The following is an 18,558-nucleotide window of genomic DNA, read 5'->3' as shown; positions in this document are numbered from 1 at the left end:
AGTAAAGGGGCGAGTGGGAGCGGCACTGAGAGAGGAGCAGTCAGTAAAGGGACGAGTGGGAGCGGTACTGAGAGAGGAGCAGTCAGTAAAGGGGCGATTGGGAGCGGCACTGAGAGAGGAGCAGTCAGTAAGGGGGCGAGTGGGAGCGGCACTGAGGGAGGAGAAGTCAGAAAAGGGGCGAGTGGGAGCGGCACTGAGAGAGGAGCAGTCAGTAAAGGGGCGAGTGGGAGCGGCACTGAGGGAGCAGCAGTCAGAAAAGGGGCGAGTGCGAGCGGCACTGAGAGAGGAGCAATCAGTAAAGGGGCGAGTGGGAGCGGCACTGAGAGAGGAGCAGTCAGTAAAGGGGCGAGTGGGAGCGGCACTGAGAGAGGAGCAGTCAGTAAAGGGGCGAGTGGGGGCAGCACTGAGAGAGGAGCAGTCAATAAAGGGGCGAGTGGGAGCGGCACTGAGAGAGGAGCAGTCAGTAAAGGGGCGAGTGGGAGCGGCACTGAGAGAGGAGCAGTCAGTAAAGGGTCGAGTGGGAGCGTCACTGAGGGAGGAGCAGTCAGTAAAGGGGCGAGTGGGAGCGGCACTGAGGGAGGAGCAGTCAGTAAAGGGGCGAGTGGGAGCGGCACTGAGAGAGGAGCAGTCAGTAAAGGGGCGAGTGGGAGCGGCACTGAGAGAGGAGCAGTCAGAAAAGGGGCGAGTGGGAGCGGCACTGAGAGAGGAGCATTCAGTAAAGGGGCGAGTGGGAGCGGCACTGAGAGAGGAGCAGTCAGTAAAGGGGCGAGTGGGAGCGGCACTGAGAGAGGAGCAGTCAGAAAAGGGGCGAGTGGGAGCGGCACTGAGGGAGGAGCAGTCAGTAAAGGGGCGAGTGGGAGCGGCACTGAGAGGGGAGCAGTCAGTAAAGGGGCGAGTGGGAGCGGCACTGACAGAGGAGCAGTCAGTAAAGGGGCGAGTGGGAGCGGCATTGAGAGAGGAGCAGTCAGTAAAGGGGCGAGTGGGAGCGGCACTGAGAGAGGAGCAGTCAGTAAACGGGCGAGTGGGAGTGGCACTGAGAGAGGAGCAGTCAGGAAGGGGGCGAGTGGGAGCAGCACTGAGAGAGGAGCAGTCAGTAAAGGGGCGAGTGGGAGCGGCACTGAGAGAGGAGCAGTCAGTAAGGGGGCGAGTGGGCGCGGCACTGAGAGAGGAGCAGTCAGTAAAGGGGCGAGTGGGAGCGGCACTGAGAGAGGAGCAGTCAGTAAAGGGGCGAGTGGGAGCGGCACTGAGAGAGGAGCATTCAGTAAAGGGGCGAGTGGGAGCGGCACTGAGAGAGGAGCAGTCAGTAAAGGGGCGAGTGGGAGCGGCACTGAGAGAGGAGCAGTCAGTAAGGGGGCGAGTGGGAGCGGCACTGAGAGAGGAGCAGTCAGTAAAGGGGCGAGTGGGAGCGGCACTGAGAGAGGAGCAGTCAGTAAAGGGCGAGTGGGAGCGGCACCGAGAGAGGAGCAGTCAGTAAAGGGGCGAGTGGGAGCGGCACTGAGAGAGGAGCAGTCAGTAAGGGGGCGAGTGGGAGCAGGACTGAGAGAGGAGCAGTCAGTAAAGGGGCGAGTGGGAGCGGCATGGAGAGAGGAGCAGTCATTAAAGGGGCGAGTGGGAGCGGCACTGAGAGAGGAGCAGTCAGTAAGGGGGCGAGTGGGAGCGGCACTGAGAGAGGAGCATTCAGTAAAGGTGCGAGTGGGAGCGGCACTGAGAGAGGAGCAGTCAGTAAAGGGGCGAGTGGGAGCGGCACTGAGAGAGGAGCAGTCAGTAAAGGGGCGAGTGGGAGCGGCACTGAGAGAGGAGCAGTCAGTAAAGGGGCGAGTGGGAGCGGCACTGATAGAGGAGCAGTCAGTAAAGGGGCGAGTGGGAGCGGCACTGAGTGAGGAGCAGTCAGTAAGGGGGCGAGTGGGAGCGGCACTGAGAGAGGAGCAGTCAGTAAAGGGGCGAGTGGGAGCGGCACTGAGAGAGGAGCAGTCAGTAAGGGGGCGAGTGGGAGCTGCACTGAGAGAGGCGCATTCAGTCAAGGGGCGAGTGGGAGCAGCACTGAGAGAGGAGCAGTCAGTAATGGGGCGAGTGGGAGCGGCACTGATAGAGGAGCAGTCAGTAAAGGGGAGAGTGGGAGCGGCACTGAGAGAGGAGCAGTCAGTAAAGGGGCGAGTGGGAGCGGCACTGAGAGAGGAGCAGTCAGTAAAGGGGCGAGTGGGAGCGGCACTGAGAGAGGAGCAGTCAGTAAAGGGGCGAGTGGGAGTGGCACTGAGAGAGGAGCAGTCAGTAAAGGGGCGAGTGGGAGCAGCACTGAGAGAGGAGCAGTCAGTAAGGGGGCGAGTGGGAGCGGCACTGAGAGAGGAGCAGTCAGTAAAGGGTCGAGTGGGAGCGGCACTGAGAGAGGAGCAGTCAGTAAAGGGGCGATTGGGAGCGGCACTGAGAGAGGAGCAGTCAGTAAAGGGGCGAGTGGGAGTGGCACTGAGGGAGGAGCAGTCAGTAAGGGGGTGAGTGGGAGCGGCACTGAGAGAGGAGCAGTCAGTAAAGGGGCGAGTGGGAGCGGCACTGAGAGAGGAGCAGTCAGTAAAGGGGCGAGTGAGAGCGGCACTGAGAGAGGAGCAGTCAGTAAAGGGGCGAGTGGGAGCGGCACTGAGAGAGGAGCAGTCAGTAAAGGGGCGAGTGGGAGCGGCACTGAGGGAGGAGCAGTCAGTAAAGGGGCGAGTGGGAGCGGCACTGAGAGAGGAGCAGTCAGTAAAGGGGCGAGTGGGAGCGGCACTGAGAGAGGAGCAGTCAGTAAAGGGGCGAGTGGGAGCGGCACTGAGAGAGGAGCAGTCAGTAAAGGGGCGAGTGGGAACGGCACTGAGAGAGGAGCAGTCAGTAAAGGGGCGAGTGGGAGCGGCACTGAGAGAGGAGCAGTCAGTAAAGGGGCGAGTGGGAGCGGCACCGAGAGAGCAGCAGTCAGTAAAGGGGCGAGTGGGAGCGGCACTGAGAGAGGAGCAGTCAGTAAAGGGGCGAGTGGGAGCAACACTGAGAGAGGAGCAGTCAATAAAGGGGCGAGTGGGAGCGGCACTGAGAGAGGAGCAGTCCGTAAGGGGGCGAGTGGGAGCGGCACTGAAGGAGCAGCAGTCAGTAAAGGGGCGAGTGGGAGCGGCACTGACGGAGGAGCAGTCAGTAAAGGGGCGAGTGGGAGCGGCACTGAGAGAGGAGCAGTCAGTAAAGGGGCGAGTGGGAGCGACACTGAGAGAGGAGCAGTCAGTAAAGGGGCGAGTGGGAGCGGCACTGAGAGAGGAGCAGTCAGTAAAGGGGCGAGTGGGGGCGGCACTGAGAGAGGAGCAGTCAGTAAGGGGGCGAGTGGGAGCGGCACTGAGAGAGGAGCAGTCAGTAAAGGGGCGAGTGGGAGCGGCACTGAGAGAGGAGCAGTCAGTAAAGGGCGAGTGGGAGCGGCACCGAGAGAGGAGCAGTCAGTAAAGGGGCGAGTGGGAGCGGCACTGAGAGAGGAGCAGTCAGTAAGGGGGCGAGTGGGAGCAGGACTGAGAGAGGAGCAGTCAGTAAAGGGGCGAGTGGGAGCGGCATGGAGAGAGGAGCAGTCATTAAAGGGGCGAGTGGGAGCGGCACTGAGAGAGGAGCAGTCAGTAAGGGGGCGAGTGGGAGCGGCACTGAGAGAGGAGCATTCAGTAAAGGGGCGAGTGGGAGCGGCACTGAGAGAGGAGCAGTCAGTAAAGGGGCGAGTGGGAGCGGCACTGAGAGAGGAGCAGTCAGTAAAGGGGCGAGTGGGAGCGGCACTGAGAGAGGAGCAGTCAGTAAAGGGGCGAGTGGGAGCGGCACTGAGAGAGGAGCAGTCAGTAAAGGGGCGAGTGGGAGCGGCACTGAGTGAGGAGCAGTCAGTAAGGGGGCGAGTGGGAGCGGCACTGAGAGAGGAGCAGTCAGTAAAGGGGCGAGTGGGAGCGGCACTGAGAGAGGAGCAGTCAGTAAGGGGGCGAGTGGGAGCTGCACTGAGAGAGGCGCATTCAGTCAAGGGGCGAGTGGGAGCGGCACTGAGAGAGGAGCAGTCAGTAATGGGGCGAGTGGGAGCGGCACTGATAGAGGAGCAGTCAGTAAAGGGGAGAGTGGGAGCGGCACTGAGAGAGGAGCAGTCAGTAAAGGGGCGAGTGGGAGCGGCACTGAGAGAGGAGCAGTCAGTAAAGGGGCGAGTGGGAGCGGCACTGAGAGAGGAGCAGTCAGTAAAGGGGCGAGTGGGAGTGGCACTGAGAGAGGAGCAGTCAGTAAAGGGGCGAGTGGGAGCAGCACTGAGAGAGGAGCAGTCAGTAAGGGGGCGAGTGGGAGCGGCACTGAGAGAGGAGCAGTCAGTAAAGGGTCGAGTGGGAGCGGCACTGAGAGAGGAGCAGTCAGCAAAGGGGCGAGTGGGAGCGGCACTGAGAGAGGAGCAGTCAGTAAAGGGGCGAGTGGGAGTGGCACTGAGGGAGGAGCAGTCAGTAAGGGGGTGAGTGGGAGCGGCACTGAGAGAGGAGCAGTCAGTAAAGGGGCGAGTGGGAGCGGCACTGAGAGAGGAGCAGTCAGTAAAGGGGCGAGTGAGAGCGGCACTGAGAGAGGAGCAGTCAGTAAAGGGGCGAGTGGGAGCGGCACTGAGAGAGGAGCAGTCAGTAAAGGGGCGAGTGGGAGCGGCACTGAGGGAGGAGCAGTCAGTACAGGGGCGAGTGGGAGCGGCACTGAGAGAGGAGCAGTCAGTAAAGGGGCGAGTGGGAGCGGCACTGAGAGAGGAGCAGTCAGTAAAGGGGCGAGTGGGAGCGGCACTGAGAGAGGAGCAGTCAGTAAAGGGGCGAGTGGGAGCGGCACTGAGAGAGGAGCAGTCAGTAAAGGGGCGAGTGGGAGCGGCACTGAGAGAGGAGCAGTCAGTAAAGGGGCGAGTGGGAGCGGCACCGAGAGAGCAGCAGTCAGTAAAGGGGCGAGTGGGAGCGGCACTGAGAGAGGAGCAGTCAGTAAAGGGGCGAGTGGGAGCAACACTGAGAGAGGAGCAGTCAGTAAAGGGGCGAGTGGGAGCGGCACTGAGAGAGGAGCAGTCCGTAAGGGGGCGAGTGGGAGCGGCACTGAAGGAGCAGCAGTCAGTAAAGGGGCGAGTGGGAGCGGCACTGAGGGAGGAGCAGTCAGTAAAGGGGCGAGTGGGAGCGGCACTGAGAGAGGAGCAGTCAGTAAAGGGGCGAGTGGGAGCGACACTGAGAGAGGAGCAGTCAGTAAAGGGGTGAGTGGGAGCGGCACTGAGGGAGGAGCAGTCAGTAAGGGGGTGAGTGGGAGCGGCACTGAGGGAGGAGCAGTCCGTAAGGGGGCGAGTGGGAGCGTCACTGAGGGAGGAGCAGTCAGTAAAGGGGCGAATGGGAGCAGCACTGAGTGAGGAGCAGTCAGTAAAGGGGCGAGTGGGAGCGGCACTGAGAGAGGAGCATTCAGTAAGGGTCGAGTGGGAGCAGCACTGAGAGAGGAGCAGTTAGTAAAGGGGCGAGTGGGAGCGGCACTGAGAGAGGAGCAGTCAGTAAAGGGGCGAGTGGCAGCGGCACTGAGAGAGGAGCAATCAGTAAAGGGGCGAGTGGGAGCCGCACTGAGAGAGGAGCAGTCAGTAAAGGGGTGAGTGGGAGCGGCACTGAGAGAGGAGCAGTCAGTAAGGGGGCGAGTGGGAGCGGCACTGGGAGAGGAGCAGTCAGTAAAGGGGTGAGTGGGAGCGGCACTGAGAGAGGAGCAGTCAGTAAAGGGGCGAGTGGGAGCAGCACTGAGAGAGGAGCAGTCAGTAAGGGGGCGAGTGGGTGCGGCACTGAGAGAGGAGCAGTCAGTAAAGGGTCGAGTGGGAGCGGCACTGAGAGAGGAGCAGTCAGTAAGGGGGCGAGTGGGAGCAGCACTGAGAGAGGAGCAGTCAGTAAAGGGTCGAGTGGGAGCGGCACTGAGAGAGGAGCAGTCAGTAAAGGGGCGAGTGGGAGCGGCACTGAGGGAGGAGCAGTCAGTAAAGGGGCGAGTGGGAGCGGCACTGAGAGAGGAGCAGTCAGTAAGGGGGAGAGTGGGAGCGGCACTGAGAGAGGAGCAGTCAGTAAAGGGGCGAGTGGGAGCGGCACTGAGAGGAGCAGTCAGTAAAGGGGCGAGTGGGAGCGGCACTGAGAGAGGAGCAGTCAGTAAAGGGGCGAGTGGGAGCGGCACTGAGAGAGGAGCAGTCAGTAAAGGGGCGAGTGGGAGCGGCACTGAGAGAGGAGAAGTCAGTAAAGGGGCGAGCGGGAGCGGCACTGAGAGAGGCGCAGACAGTACGGGGGCGAGTGGGAGCGGCACTGAGAGAGGAGCAGTCAGTAAAGGGGCGAGTGGGAGCGGCACTGAGAGAGGAGCAGTCAGTAAAGGGGCGAGTGGGAGTGGCACTGAGGGAGGAGCTGTCAGTAAGGGGGTGAGTGGGAGTGGCACTGAGAGAGGAGCAGTCAGTAAAGGGGCGAGTGGGAGCTGCACTGAGAGAGGAGCAGTCAGTACAGGGGCGAGTGGGAGCGGCACTGAGAGAGGAGCAGTCAGTAAAGGGGCGAGTGGGAGTGGCACTGAGAGAGGAGCAGTCAGCAAAGGGGCGAGTGGGAGCGGCACTGAGAGAGGAGCAGTCAGTAAAGGGGCGAGTGGGAGCGGCACTGAGAGAGGAGCAGTCAGTAAAGGGGCGAGTGGGAGCGGCACTGAGAGAGGAGCAGTCAGTAAAGGGGCGTGTGGGAGTGGCACTGAGGGAGGAGCAGTCAGTAAGGGGGTGAGTGGGAGCGGCACTGAGCGGGGAGCAGTCAGTAAAGGGGCGAGTGGGAGCGGCACTGAGAGAGGAGCAGTCAGTAAAGGGGCGAGTGGGAGCGGCACTGAGAGAGGAGCAGTCAGTAAAGGGGCGAGTGAGATCGGCACTGAGAGAGGAGCAGTCAGTAAAGCGGCGAGTGGGAGCGGCACTGAGAGAGGAGCAGTCAGTAAAGGGGCGAGTGGGAGCGGCACTGAGGGAGGAGCAGTCAGTAAAGGGGCGAGTGGGAGCGGCACTGAGAGAGGAGCAGTCAGTAAAGGGGCGAGTGGGAGCGACACTGAGAGAGGAGCAGTCAGTAAAGGGGCGAGTGGGAGCGGCACTGAGGGAGGAGCAGTCAGTAAGGGGGCGAGTGGGAGCGGCACTGAGGGAGGAGCAGTCCGTAAGGGGGCGAGTGGGAGCGTCACTGAGGGAGGAGCAGTCAGTAAAGGGGCGAATGGGAGCAGCACTGAGTGAGGAGCAGTCAGTAAAGGGGCGAGTGGGAGCGGCACTGAGAGAGGAGCATTCAGTAAGGGTCGAGTGGGAGCAGCACTTAGAGAGGAGCAGTTAGTAAAGGGGCGAGTGGGAGCGGCACTGAGAGAGGAGCAGTCAGTAAAGGGGCGAGTGGTAGCGGCACTGAGAGAGGAGCAATCAGTAAAGGGGCGAGTGGGAGCCGCACTGAGAGAGGAGCAGTCAGTAAAGGGGTGAGTGGGAGCGGCACTGAGAGAGGAGCAGTCAGTAAGGGGGCGAGTGGGAGCGGCACTGGGAGAGGAGCAGTCAGTAAAGGGGCGAGTGGGAGCGGCACTGAGAGAGGAGCAGTCAGTAAAGGGGCGAGTGGGAGCAGCACTGAGAGAGGAGCAGTCAGTAAGGGGGCGAGTGGGAGCGGCACTGAGAGAGGAGCAGTCAGTAAAGGGGCGAGTGGGAGCGGCACTGAGAGAGGAGCAGTCAGTAAGGGGGCGAGTGGGAGCAGCACTAAGAGAGGAGCAGTCAGTAAAGGGGCGAGTGGGAGCGGCACTGAGAGAGGAGCAGTCAGTAAAGGGTCGAGTGGGAGCGGCACTGAGAGAGGAGCAGTCAGTAAAGGGGCGAGTGGGAGCGGCACTGAGGGAGGACCAGTCAGTAAAGGGGCGAGTGGGAGCGGCACTGAGAGAGGAGCAGTCAGTAAGGGGGAGAGTGGGAGCGGCACTGAGAGAGGAGCAGTCAGTAAAGGGGCGAGTGGGAGCGGCACTGAGAGAGGAGCAGTCAGTAAAGGGGCGAGTGGGAGCGGCACTGAGAGAGGAGCAGTCAGTAAAGGGGCGAGTGGGAGCGGCACTGAGAGAGGAGCAGTCAGTAAAGGGGCGAGCGGGAGCGGCACTGAGAGAGGAGCAGACAGTACGGGGGCGAGTGGGAGCGGCACTGAGAGAGGAGCAGTCAGTAAAGGGGCGAGTGGGAGCGGCACTGAGAGAGGAGCAGTCAGTAAAGGGGCGAGTGGGAGTGGCACTGAGGGAGGAGCAGTCAGTAAGGGGGTGAGTGGGAGTGGCACTGAGAGAGGAGCAGTCAGTAAAGGGGCGAGTGGGAGCTGCACTGAGAGAGGAGCAGTCAGTACAGGGGCGAGTGGGAGCGGCACTGAGAGAGGAGCAGTCAGTAAAGGGGCGAGTGGGAGCGGCACTGAGAGAGGAGCAGTCAGCAAAGGGGCGAGTGGGAGCGGCACTGAGAGAGGAGCAGTCAGTAAAGGGGCGAGTGGGAGCGGCACTGAGAGAGGAGCAGTCAGTAAAGGGGCGAGTGGGAGCGGCACTGAGAGAGGAGCAGTCAGTAAAGGGGCGAGTGGGAGTGGCACTGAGGGAGGAGCAGTCAGTAAGGGGGTGAGTGGGAGCGGCACTGAGCGGGGAGCAGTCAGTAAAGGGGCGAGTGGGAGCGGCACTGAGAGAGGAGCAGTCAGTAAAGGGGCGAGTGGGAGCGGCACTGAGAGAGGAGCAGTCAGTAAAGGGGCGAGTGGGAGCGGCACTGAGGGAGGAGCAGTCAGTAAAGGGGCGAGTGGGAGCGGCACTGAGAGAGGAGCAGTCAGTAAGGGGGAGAGTGGGAGCGGCACTGAGAGAGGAGCAGTCAGTAAAGGGGCGAGTGGGAGCTGCACTGAGAGGAGCAGTCAGTAAAGGGGTGAGTTGGAGCGGCACTGAGAGAGGAGCAGTCAGTAAAGGGTCGAGTGGGAGCGTCACTGAGGGAGGAGCAGTCAGTAAAGGGGCGAGTGGGAGCGGCACTGAGGGAGGAGCAGTCAGTAAAGGGGCGAGTGGGAGCGGCACTGAGAGAGGAGCAGTCAGTAAAGGGGCGAGTGGGAGCGGCACTGAGAGAGGAGCAGTCAGAAAAGGGGCGAGTGGGAGCGGCACTGAGGGAGGAGCAGTCAGTAAAGGGGCGAGTGGGAGCGGCACTGAGAGAGGAGCAGTCAGTAAAGGGGCGAGTGGGAGCGGCACTGAGAGGGGAGCAGTCAGTAAAGGGGCGAGTGGGAGCGGCACTGACAGAGGAGCAGTCAGTAAAGGGGCGAGTGGGAGCGGCATTGAGAGAGGAGCAGTCAGTAAAGGGGCGAGTGGGAGCGGCACTGAGAGAGGAGCAGTCAATAAAGGGGCGAGTGGGAGCGGCACTGAGAGAGGAGCAGTCAGTAAGGGGGCGAGTGGGAGCGGCACTGAGAGAGGAGCAGTCAGTAAAGGGGCGAGTGGGAGCGGCACTGAGAGAGGAGCAGTCAGTAAAGGGGCGAGTGGGAGCGGCACTGAGAGAGGAGCATTCAGTAAAGGGGCGAGTGGGAGCGGCACTGAGAGAGGAGCAGTCAGTAAAGGGGCGAGCGGGAGCGGCACTGAGAGAGGAGCAGACAGTACGGGGGCGAGTGGGAGCGGCACTGAGAGAGGAGCAGTCAGTAAAGGGGTGAGTGGGAGCGGCACTGAGAGAGGAGCAGTCAGTAAAGGGGCGAGTGGGAGTGGCACTGAGGGAGGAGCAGTCAGTAAGGGGGTGAGTGGGAGTGGCACTGAGAGAGGAGCAGTCAGTAAAGGGGCGAGTGGGAGCTGCACTGAGAGAGGAGCAGTCAGTACAGGGGCGAGTGGGAGCGGCACTGAGAGAGGAGCAGTCAGTAAAGGGGCGAGTGGGAGCGGCACTGAGAGAGGAGCATTCAGCAAAGGGGCGAGTGGGAGCGGCACTGAGAGAGGAGCAGTCAGTAAAGGGGCGAGTGGGAGCGGCACTGAGAGAGGAGCAGTCAGTAAAGGGGCGAGTGGGAGCGGCACTGAGAGAGCAGCAGTCAGTAAAGGGGCGAGTGGGAGTGGCACTGAGGGAGGAGCAGTCAGTAAGGGGGTGAGTGGGAGCGGCACTGAGCGGGGAGCAGTCAGTAAAGGGGCGAGTGGGAGCGGCACTGAGAGAGGAGCAGTCAGTAAAGGGGCGAGTGGGAGCGGCACTGAGAGAGGAGCAGTCAGGAAAGGGGCGAGTGAGATCGGCACTGAGAGAGGAGCAGTCAGTAAAGGGGCGAGTGGGAGCGGCACTGAGAGAGGAGCAGTCAGTAAAGGGGCGAGTGGGAGCGGCACTGAGGGAGGAGCAGTCAGTAAAGGGGCGAGTGGGAGCGGCACTGAGAGAGGAGCAGTCAGGAAAGGGGCGAGTGGGAGCGACACTGAGAGAGGAGCAGTCAGTAAAGGGGCGAGTGGGAGCGGCACTGAGGGAGGAGCAGTCAGTAAGGGGGCGAGTGGGAGCGGCACTGAGGGAGGAGCAGTCCGGAAGGGGGCGAGTGGGAGCGTCACTGAGGGAGGAGCAGTCAGTAAAGGGGCGAATGGGAGCAGCACTGAGTGAGGAGCAGTCAGTAAAGGGGCGAGTGGGAGCGGCACTGAGAGAGGAGCATTCAGTAAGGGTCGAGTGGGAGCAGCACTGAGAGAGGAGCAGTTAGTAAAGGGGCGAGTGGGAGCGGCACTGAGAGAGGAGCAGTCAGTAAAGGGGCGAGTGGTAGCGGCACTGAGAGAGGAGCAATCAGTAAAGGGGCGAGTGGGAGCCGCACTGAGAGAGGAGCAGTCAGTAAAGGGGTGAGTGGGAGCGGCACTGAGAGAGGAGCAGTCAGTAAGGGGGCGAGTGGGAGCGGCACTGGGAGAGGAGCAGTCAGTAAAGGGGCGAGTGGGAGCGGCACTGAGAGAGGAGCAGTCAGTAAAGCGGCGAGTGGGAGTGGCACTGAGAGAGGAGCAGTCAGTAAAGGAGCGAGTGGGAGCGGCACTGAGAGAGGAGCAGTCAGTAAAGGGGCGAGTGGGAGTGGCACTGAGGGAGGAGCAGTCAGTAAAGGGGCGAGTGGGAGCGGCACTGAGAGAGGAGCAGTCAGTAAAGCGGCGAGTGGGAGTGGCACTGAGGGAGGAGCAGTCAGTAAGGGGGCGAGTGGGAGCGGGACTGAGAGAGGAGCAGTCAGTGAAGGGGCGAGTGGGAGTGGCACTGAGGGAGGAGCAGTCAGTAAAGGGGCGAGTGGGAGCGGCACTGAGAGAGGAGCAGACAGTAAGGGGGCGAGTGGGAGCGGCACTGAGAGAGGAGCAGTCAGTAAAGGGGCGAGTGGGAGTGGCACTGAGAGAGGAGCAGTCAGTAAGGGGGCGAGTGCGATCGGCACTGAGAGAGGAGCAGTCAGTAAAGGGGCGAGTGGGAGCGGCACTGAGAGAGGAGCAGTCAGTAAAGGGGCGAGTGGGAGCGGCACTGGGAGAGGAGCAGTCAGTAAAGGGGCGAGTGGGAGCGGCACTGAGAGAGGAGCAGTCAGTAAAGGGGCGAGTGGGAGCAGCACTGAGAGAGGAGCTGTCAGTAAAGGGGCGAGTGGGAGCGGCACTGAGAGAGGAGCAGTCATTAAAGGGGCGAGTGGGAGCGGCACTGAGAGAGGAGCAGTCAGTAAAGGGGCGAGTGGGAGCGGCACTGGGAGAGGAGCATTCAGTAAAGGGGCGAGTGGGAGCGGCACTGAGAGAGGAGCAGTCAGTAAAGGGGCGAGTGGGAGCAGCACTGAGAGAGGGGCAGTCAGTAAAGGGGCAAGTGGGAGCGGCACTGAGAGAGGAGCAGTCAGTAAAGGGGCGAGTGGGAGCAGCACTGAGAGAGGAGCAGTCAGTAAGGGGGCGAGTGGGAGCAGCACTGAGAGAGGAGCAGTCAGTAAGGGGGCGAGTGGGAGCGGCACTGAGAGAGGAGCAGTCAGAAAGGGGGCAAGTGGGAGCGGCACTGAGAGAGGAGCAGTCAGTAAAGGGGCGAGTGGGAGCGGCACTGAGAGTGGAGCAGTCAGTAAAGGGGCGAGTGCGAGCGGCACTGAGAGAGGAGCAGTCAGTAAAGGGGCGAGTGGGAGCGGCACTGAGAGAGGAGCAGTCAGTAAGAGGGCGAGTGGGAGCAGCACTGAGAGAGGAGCAGTCAGCAAGGGGGCGAGTGGGAGCGGCACTGAGAGAGGAGCAGTCAGTAAAGGGGCGAGTGGGAGCGGCACTGAGAGAGGAGCAGTCAGTAAAGGGGCGAGTGGGAGCGGCACTGAGAGAGGAGCAGTCAGTAAGGGGGGGAGTGGGAGCGGCACTGAGGGAGGAGCAGTCAGTAAAGGGGCGAGTGGGAGCGGCACTGAGAGAGGAGCAGTCAGTAAAGGGGCGAGTGGGAGCGGCACTGAGAGAGGAGCAGTCAGTACGGGGGCGAGTGGGAGCGGCACTGAGAGAGGAGCAGTCAGTAAAGGGGCGAGTGGGAGCGGCACTGAGAGAGGAGCAGTCAGTAAAGGGGCGAGTGGGAGTGGCACTGAGGGAGTAGCAGTCAGTAAGGGGGTGAGTGGGAGCGGCACTGAGAGAGGAGCAGTCAGTAAGGGGGCGAGTGGGAGCGGCACTGAGCGGGGAGCAGGCAGTAAAGGGGCGAGTGGGAGCGGCACTGAGAGAGGAGCAGTCAGTAAAGGGGCGAGTGGGAGCAGCACTGAGAGAGGAGCAGACAGTAAAGGGGCGAGTGGGAGCGGCACTGAGAGAGGAGCAGTCAGTAAAGGGGTGAGTGGGAGCGGCACTGAGAGAGGAGCAGTCAGTAAAGGGGCAAGTGGGAGCGGCACTGAGAGAGGAGCAGTCAGTAAGGGGGGGAGTGGGAGCGGCACTGAGGGAGGAGCGGTCTGTAAGGGGGCGAGTTGTAGCGGCACTGAGAGAGGAGCAGTCAGTAAGGGGGCGAGTGGGAGCAGCACTGAGAGAGGAGCAGTCAGGAAAGGGGCGAGTGGGAGCGGCACTGAGAGAGGAGCAGTCAGTAAAGGGGCGAGTGGGAGCGGCACTGAGAGAGGAGCAGTCAGTAAAGGGGCGAGTGGGAGCGGCACTGGGAGAGGAGCATTCAGTAAGGGGGCGAGTGGGAGCGGCACTGAGAGAGGAGCAGTCAGTAAAGGGGCGAGTGGGAGCGGCACTGAGAGAGGAGCAGTCAGTACAGGGGCGAGTGGGAGCGGCACTGAGAGAGGAGCAGTCAGTAAGGGGGTGAGTGGGAGTGGCACTGAGAGAGGAGCAGTCAGTAAAGGGGCGAGTGGGAGCTGCACTGAGAGAGGAGCAGTCAGTACAGGGGCGAGTGGGAGCGGCACTGAGAGAGGAGCAGTCAGTAAAGGGGCGAGTGGGAGCGGCACTGAGAGAGGAGCATTCAGCAAAGGGGCGAGTGGGAGCGGCACTGAGAGAGGAGCAGTCAGTAAAGGGGCGAGTGGGAGCGGCACTGAGAGAGGAGCAGTCAGTAAAGGGGCGAGTGGGAGCGGCACTGAGAGAGCAGCAGTCAGTAAAGGGGCGAGTGGGAGTGGCACTGAGGGAGGAGCAGTCAGTAAGGGGGTGAGTGGGAGCGGCACTGAGCGGGGAGCAGTCAGTAAAGGGGCGAGTGGGAGCGGCACTGAGAGAGGAGCAGTCAGTAAAGGGGCGAGTGGGAGCGGCACTGAGAGAGGAGCAGTCAGGAAAGGGGCGAGTGAGATCGGCACTGAGAGAGGAGCAGTCAGTAAAGGGGCGAGTGGGAGCGGCACTGAGAGAGGAGCAGTCAGTAAAGGGGCGAGTGGGAGCGGCACTGAGGGAGGAGCAGTCAGTAAAGGGGCGAGTGGGAGCGGCACTGAGAGAGGAGCAGTCAGGAAAGGGGCGAGTGGGAGCGACACTGAGAGAGGAGCAGTCAGTAAAGGGGCGAGTGGGAGCGGCACTGAGGGAGGAGCAGTCAGTAAGGGGGCGAGTGGGAGCGGCACTGAGGGAGGAGCAGTCCGGAAGGGGGCGAGTGGGAGCGTCACTGAGGGAGGAGCAGTCAGTAAAGGGGCGAATGGGAGCAGCACTGAGTGAGGAGCAGTCAGTAAAGGGGCGAGTGGGAGCGGCACTGAGAGAGGAGCATTCAGTAAGGGTCGAGTGGGAGCAGCACTGAGAGAGGAGCAGTTAGTAAAGGGGCGAGTGGGAGCGGCACTGAGAGAGGAGCAGTCAGTAAAGGGGCGAGTGGTAGCGGCACTGAGAGAGGAGCAATCAGTAAAGGGGCGAGTGGGAGCCGCACTGAGAGAGGAGCAGTCAGTAAAGGGGTGAGTGGGAGCGGCACTGAGAGAGGAGCAGTCAGTAAGGGGGCGAGTGGGAGCGGCACTGGGAGAGGAGCAGTCAGTAAAGGGGCGAGTGGGAGCGGCACTGAGAGAGGAGCAGTCAGTAAAGCGGCGAGTGGGAGTGGCACTGAGAGAGGAGCAGTCAGTAAAGGAGCGAGTGGGAGCGGCACTGAGAGAGGAGCAGTCAGTAAAGGGGCGAGTGGGAGTGGCACTGAGGGAGGAGCAGTCAGTAAAGGGGCGAGTGGGAGCGGCACTGAGAGAGGAGCAGTCAGTAAAGCGGCGAGTGGGAGTGGCACTGAGGGAGGAGCAGTCAGTAAGGGGGCGAGTGGGAGCGGGACTGAGAGAGGAGCAGTCAGTGAAGGGGCGAGTGGGAGTGGCACTGAGGGAGGAGCAGTCAGTAAAGGGGCGAGTGGGAGCGGCACTGAGAGAGGAGCAGACAGTAAGGGGGCGAGTGGGAGCGGCACTGAGAGAGGAGCAGTCAGTAAAGGGGCGAGTGGGAGTGGCACTGAGAGAGGAGCAGTCAGTAAGGGGGCGAGTGCGATCGGCACTGAGAGAGGAGCAGTCAGTAAAGGGGCGAGTGGGAGCGGCACTGAGAGAGGAGCAGTCAGTAAAGGGGCGAGTGGGAGCGGCACTGGGAGAGGAGCAGTCAGTAAAGGGGCGAGTGGGAGCGGCACTGAGAGAGGAGCAGTCAGTAAAGGGGCGAGTGGGAGCAGCACTGAGAGAGGAGCTGTCAGTAAAGGGGCGAGTGGGAGCGGCACTGAGAGAGGAGCAGTCATTAAAGGGGCGAGTGGGAGCGGCACTGAGAGAGGAGCAGTCAGTAAAGGGGCGAGTGGGAGCGGCACTGGGAGAGGAGCATTCAGTAAAGGGGCGAGTGGGAGCGGCACTGAGAGAGGAGCAGTCAGTAAAGGGGCGAGTGGGAGCAGCACTGAGAGAGGGGCAGTCAGTAAAGGGGCAAGTGGGAGCGGCACTGAGAGAGGAGCAGTCAGTAAAGGGGCGAGTGGGAGCAGCACTGAGAGAGGAGCAGTCAGTAAGGGGGCGAGTGGGAGCAGCACTGAGAGAGGAGCAGTCAGTAAGGGGGCGAGTGGGAGCGGCACTGAGAGAGGAGCAGTCAGAAAGGGGGCAAGTGGGAGCGGCACTGAGAGAGGAGCAGTCAGTAAAGGGGCGAGTGGGAGCGGCACTGAGAGTGGAGCAGTCAGTAAAGGGGCGAGTGCGAGCGGCACTGAGAGAGGAGCAGTCAGTAAAGGGGCGAGTGGGAGCGGCACTGAGAGAGGAGCAGTCAGTAAGAGGGCGAGTGGGAGCAGCACTGAGAGAGGAGCAGTCAGCAAGGGGGCGAGTGGGAGCGGCACTGAGAGAGGAGCAGTCAGTAAAGGGGCGAGTGGGAGCGGCACTGAGAGAGGAGCAGTCAGTAAAGGGGCGAGTGGGAGCGGCACTGAGAGAGGAGCAGTCAGTAAGGGGGGGAGTGGGAGCGGCACTGAGGGAGGAGCAGTCAGTAAAGGGGCGAGTGGGAGCGGCACTGAGAGAGGAGCAGTCAGTAAAGGGGCGAGTGGGAGCGGCACTGAGAGAGGAGCAGTCAGTACGGGGGCGAGTGGGAGCGGCACTGAGAGAGGAGCAGTCAGTAAAGGGGCGAGTGGGAGCGGCACTGAGAGAGGAGCAGTCAGTAAAGGGGCGAGTGGGAGTGGCACTGAGGGAGTAGCAGTCAGTAAGGGGGTGAGTGGGAGCGGCACTGAGAGAGGAGCAGTCAGTAAGGGGGCGAGTGGGAGCGGCACTGAGCGGGGAGCAGGCAGTAAAGGGGCGAGTGGGAGCGGCACTGAGAGAGGAGCAGTCAGTAAAGGGGCGAGTGGGAGCAGCACTGAGAGAGGAGCAGACAGTAAAGGGGCGAGTGGGAGCGGCACTGAGAGAGGAGCAGTCAGTAAAGGGGTGAGTGGGAGCGGCACTGAGAGAGGAGCAGTCAGTAAAGGGGCAAGTGGGAGCGGCACTGAGAGAGGAGCAGTCAGTAAGGGGGGGAGTGGGAGCGGCACTGAGGGAGGAGCGGTCTGTAAGGGGGCGAGTTGTAGCGGCACTGAGAGAGGAGCAGTCAGTAAGGGGGCGAGTGGGAGCAGCACTGAGAGAGGAGCAGTCAGGAAAGGGGCGAGTGGGAGCGGCACTGAGAGAGGAGCAGTCAGTAAAGTGGCGAGTGGGAGCGGCACTGAGAGAGGAGCAGTCAGTAAAGGGGCGAGTGGGAGCGGCACTGGGAGAGGAGCATTCAGTAAGGGGGCGAGTGGGAGCGGCACTGAGAGAGGAGCAGTCAGTAAAGGGGCGAGTGGGAGCGGCACTGAGAGAGGAGCAGTCAGTAAAGGGGCGAGTGGGAGCGGCACTGAGAGAGGAGCAGTCAGTAAAGGGACGAGTGGGAGCGGTACTGAGAGAGGAGCAGTCAGTAAAGGGGCGATTGGGAGCAGCACTGAGAGAGGAGCAGTCAGTAAGGGGGCGAGTGGGAGCGGCACTGAGGGAGGAGCAGTCAGAAAAGGAACGAGTGGGAGCGGCACTGAGAGAGGAGCAGTCAGTAAAGGGGCGAGTGGGAGCGGCATTGAGGGAGGAGCAGTCAGAAAAGGGGCGAGTGCGAGCGGCACTGAGAGAGGAGCAATCAGTAAAGGGGCGAGTGGGAGCGGCACTGAGAGAGGAGCAGTCAGTAAAGGGGCGAGTGGGAGCGGCACTGAGAGAGGAGCAGTCAGTAAAGGGGCGAGTGGGAGCAGCACTGAGAGAGGAGCAGTCAATAAAGGGGCGAGTGGGAGCGGCACTGAGAGAGGAGCAGTCAGTCAAGGGGCGAGTGGGAGCGGCACTGAGAGAGGAGCAGTCAGTAAAGGGGCGAGTGGGAGCGGCACTGAGAGAGGAGCAGTCAGTAAAGGGTCGAGTGGGAGCGTCACTGAGGGAGGAGCAGTCAGTAAAGGGGCGAGTGGGAGCTGCACTGAGGGAGGAGCAGTCAGTAAAGGGGCGAGTGGGAGCGGCACTGAGAGAGGAGCAGTCAGTAAAGGGGCGAGTGGGAGCGGCACTGAGAGAGGAGCAGTCAGAAAAGGGGCGAGTGGGAGCGGCACTGAGAGAGGAGCATTCAGTAAAGGGGCGAGTGGGAGCGGCACTGAGAGAGGAGCAGTCAGTAAAGGGGCGAGTGGGAGCGGCACTGAGAGAGGAGCAGTCAGAAAAGGGGCGAGTGGGAGCGGCACTGAGGGAGGAGCAGTCAGTAAAGGGGCGAGTGGGAGCGGCACTGAGAGAGGAGCAGTCAGTAAAGGGGCGAGTGGGAGCGGCACTGAGAGGGGAGCAGTCAGTAAAGGGGCGAGTGGGAGCGGCACTGACAGAGGAGCAGTCAGTAAAGGGGCGAGTGGGAGCGGCACTGAGAGAGTTGCAGTCAGTAAAGGGGCGAGTGGGAGCGGCACTGAGAGAGGAGCAGTCAGTAAAGGGGGGAGTGGGAGTGGCACTGAGAGAGGAGCAGTCAGTAAGGGGGCGAGTGGGAGCAGCACTGAGAGAGGAGCAGTCAGTAAAGGGGCGAGTGGGAGCGGCACTGAGAGAGGAGCAGTCAGTAAGGGGGAAGTGGGAGCGGCACTGAGAGAGGAGCAGTCAGTAAAGGGGCGAGTGGGAGCGGCACTGAGAGAGGAGCAGTCAGTAAAGGGGCGAGTGGGAGCGGCACTGAGAGAGGAGCATTCAGTAAAGGGGCGAGTGGGAGCGGCACTGAGAGAGGAGCAGTCAGTAAAGGGGCGAGTGGGAGCGGCACTGAGAGAGGAGCAGTCAGTAAGGGGGCGAGTGGGAGCGGCACTGAGAGAGGAGCAGTCAGTAAAGGGGCGAGTGGTAGCGGCACTGAGAGAGGAGCAGTCAGTAAAGGGCGAGTGGGAGCGGCACCAAGAGAGGAGCAGTCAGTAAAGGGGCGAGTGGGAGCGGCACTGGGAGAGGAGCAGTCAGTAAGGGGGCGAGTGGGAGCAGGACTGAGAGAGGAGCAGTCAGTAAAGGGGCGAGTGGGAGCGGCATGGAGAGAGGAGCAGTCATTAAAGGGGCGAGTGGGAGCGGCACTGAGAGAGGAGCAGTCAGTAAGGGGGCGAGTGGGAGCGGCACTGAGAGAGGAGCATTCAGTAAAGGGGCGAGTGGGAGCGGCACTGAGAGAGGAGCAGTCAGTAAAGGGGCGAGTGGGAGCGGCACTGAGAGAGGAGCAGTCAGTAAAGGGGCGAGTGGGAGCAGCACTGAGAGAGGAGCAGTCAGCAAGGGGGCGAGTGGGAGCGGCACTGAGAGAGGAGCAGTCAGTAAAGGGGCGAGTGGGAGCGGCACTGAGAGAGGAGCAGTCAGTAAAGGGGCGAGTGGGAGCGGCACTGAGAGAGGAGCAGTCAGTAAG

Source organism: Somniosus microcephalus, chromosome 11 (assembly GCF_052327205.1).
Source record: "Somniosus microcephalus isolate GS21.2 chromosome 11, FLI_Smic_1.0, whole genome shotgun sequence".
In the NCBI taxonomy this organism is placed as follows: Eukaryota; Metazoa; Chordata; class Chondrichthyes; order Squaliformes; family Somniosidae; genus Somniosus; species Somniosus microcephalus.
This window is presented reverse-complemented; position numbering follows the sequence as displayed.